Raw genomic sequence first — 3,380 nt, 5'->3', positions numbered from 1 at the left:
AGGGGATGGAAAGAAAGTTTAGAAACAGTTATTCCACAAAATCAAGGTATAAAAGGTATAAAAGTAGACATCTATACAAACAAGGAGGAGGGGTTGAAGAAAAATGACTGAACCTTGATCCCCATTCCTACTTAAACTGTTCAAAAGAAGGAACACACACACACACACACACACACACACATATACACACGGCCTTTGATACTGAAATTCATTCACTCAGTAGATAGGAGGGAAAAGTGAGAAGAATGGAAGGGGAATTAAAGGGACAGTAAATTAACAGAGGGATTAATCCTAAGTAAAACAAATTAAAAGATATACAAATACTTATAGATTTTCTTTGAGGTGGCAAAGAAAGGGAATCTCAAGGGATGCTCATAAATGGAAATGAATGAAAAAGTTATGGTATATATAAATGTGATTGAAAAATATTGTGTTGACCTCTTATTAGCATGATGACTGACCAAGATTCCAGAGGATTAATGGTAAAATATGCCACTCACTTCCTGATGGAGAACTGAAGCATTCAGAAAGCATAATTGAGACATTTTTTAGGATATGGCCAATGTAGAAATTTATTTTGACTGGACTACATATGTTTGTAACAGATTTTGGTTTTCTTATGTTCTCAAAAGAGTAGGGGTTTGGGGTTAGAGGGTGAGAAGGTGTCTAATTAAAACAAAATGTATGTGCAACAAAGAAAACTTGGGCACTCTGATCAACACGATGACTAACCACATTTCCTGGGAACTCCTTATTAAACATGTTGCCCATCTCTGACAGAGAGGTGATGGAGGAAGAATGCAAACTGAGATAATTATTTTGCTTGACTACACATCATTGTAACAGGGGTTTTATTTTTCTTGCTTTTCCAATAGATGGGGGTGAGGAGTAGTAGGGAAATGAGGAGAGGTTGATCATTCTTTGAAAATAAAATTTAAATTAATAATAATAGCTAGCTTTTACAATAGAAGTTTAAGATTTTGCAAAGACTTTTCCATAGTATTCCATTTGATCCAATAAATTGTTGTGTTTAGCTTTCTGAACATTTGCACACAAGACTTCCCCACACCAACAAAGCTCTACAAAAAGAGATAATAAGGATTCCGCGTGCTCGGCGGCGTCGGCTGCGTCTCTGGGTATTTGAATCGCGCTTCCGCCATCTTTCCATCGTTCAGTCAGGCGGAGACGGAGACGCTTCTGGAAGAACCATCGCGATGGCCGCCCAAGGAGAACCCCAAGTGCAGTTCAAACTTGTGTTAGTTGGAGATGGAGGTACTGGAAAAACCACATTTGTAAAACGTCACTTGACTGGTGAATTTGAGAAGAAGTATGTAGCCACGCTGGGTGTTGAGGTCCATCCTCTCGTGTTCCATACTAACAGAGGTCCTATTAAATTCAACGTATGGGATACAGCTGGCCAAGAGAAATTTGGTGGTCTGAGAGATGGTTATTACATCCAAGCTCAGTGTGCCACTATAATGTTTGATGTGACATCAAGAGTTACTTACAAGAATGTACCTAACTGGCATAGAGATCTGGTACGAGTATGTGAAAATATCCCTATAGTGTTGTGTGGCAACAAAGTGGATATTAAGGACAGAAAAGTCAAGGCGAAATCAATTGTCTTCCACAGGAAGAAGAATCTCCAGTACTATGATATCTCAGCCAAAAGTAATTACAACTTTGAGAAGCCCTTCCTTTGGCTTGCTAGAAAACTTATTGGAGACCCTAATTTGGAGTTTGTTGCCATGCCTGCTCTTGCACCTCCAGAGGTTGTCATGGACCCAGCACTGGCAGCACAGTATGAGCAGGACTTACAGATTGCTCAGACAACTGCGCTCCCTGATGAAGATGATGACCTGTAAGGGAATGAAGCTAGAGCCCAGCGTCAGAGGTCTAGTTTTATAGGCAACTGTCCTGTGATGTCAGTGGTGTAGAGTGTTTGCCACTTTATTATATAGCTGAGCAGACCATGTGCTTAATCTTTGGGATGCTGAAGGAAATGAATGGGCTTCGGAGTGAATGTAGCAGTTTAAAAAAATATAATTCATATTTTGGACCTGCATATTTAGCTGTTTTGGACCGCAATTACGTCCCCTTGAGTTTCAAATGTAAGACTGCTGCAGTCCCATCACAATATTCAGTGGTGAATCTTGTTTGTTACTGTCATTCCTATTCCCTTTTCGTTTAGATCATAATAAAGTTGTATTTCAAATATCTAAAAAAAAAGAGAGAGATAATAAGGTGGGTGGCTAGGTGGCACAGTGAATAGAGTACTGACCCTGGAGTCAGGAGGACCTGAGTTCAAATTTGACCTCAGACACTTGACACACTTACTAGGCATGTGACTTTGGGCAAGTCACTTAACCCCAATTGCCCTCCAAAAAGTGAAAAAAGAGAGAGAGAGAGAAGAGATAGTAAGAGATGTTTCATTTAAAATAACCATTGTTCATTTATTTCAGTCATGTCCAACTCTTTATGACTCCTTCTGGGGTTTGATAAAGATATTAGAGTGGTTTGCCATTCCTTCTCCAGTTCATTTTATAGATAAGGAAACTGGGATAAACAGGGTTAAATGACCTGCCCAGGGTCATACAGCTAGTAAGTGTCTGAGACCAGATTTGAACTCAGAAAAATGAGTCTTCCTGACTCTAGGCCCAGTACTCTATCCACTGCATCACTTAGTTGCTAAAATAACCATACACAATATAAATTATTTGGGAGTACATCTGCCAAGACAAACCCAGGAACTATGTGAAAATAATTATAAGACACTTTTTATGCAAATAAAGTCATATTTAAATAATTTTTGAAATATTATTTGCTCATGGATAGGCCAAGCCAATATGATAAAATGACAATTCTGCATAAACTAATCTACTTATTCAATGCCATCCCAAATTAAACAACCAAAAGCTGTTTTATTGAGCTAAAAAGAAAATTGTAAATGTAATAGCAATATTGTTATGAAGAGTAAATGAATGACTAAGCAATTGTAATATGATCATTCCATAGAAAGAAATGATACATGGATGTATGGATTTCATGGTTCTATATATTTCTTATCTCTCTATGAGTCTATGAATCTCTCTTCCTCTCTTTCTCTCTCTGTGTGTGTGTGTGTGTGTGTGTGTAATGTTCACTTTCTCTAATGTAGGGTTGGGAAGGAGAGAGGGAGACAACTTGAAATTCAAAATGTATAGATTAGAATGTAAAAACAATTTCAGAAAAAAAATCCCTAGCAAAATTGAGGGAGGATAAAAAATTATAAGTTTCTCATGGGCCTCTTTGAGGAGGAGAAGGAGAAGGAGAAGGAGAAGGAGAAGGAGAAGGAGAAGAAGAAGAAGAAGAAGAAGAAGAAGAAGAAGAAGAAGAAGAAG

General features: G+C 38.1%; 1 pseudogene; it reads left to right on the top strand.

Annotated features, from left to right (window-relative positions):
- The first annotated feature begins 1,099 nt into the window (after positions 1 to 1,099).
- LOC138176205 (GTP-binding nuclear protein Ran pseudogene) lies at positions 1,100 to 2,229 on the top strand (annotated as a pseudogene).
- The last annotated feature ends 1,151 nt before the right edge of the window (positions 2,230 to 3,380 follow it).

Source organism: Petaurus breviceps, unplaced genomic scaffold (genome assembly GCF_028583685.1).
Source record: "Petaurus breviceps papuanus isolate PSGF00001 unplaced genomic scaffold, PetGlider_PUasm1.0 138, whole genome shotgun sequence".
Classification (NCBI taxonomy): Eukaryota; Metazoa; Chordata; class Mammalia; order Diprotodontia; family Petauridae; genus Petaurus; species Petaurus breviceps.
This window is presented reverse-complemented; position numbering and strand designations above follow the sequence as displayed.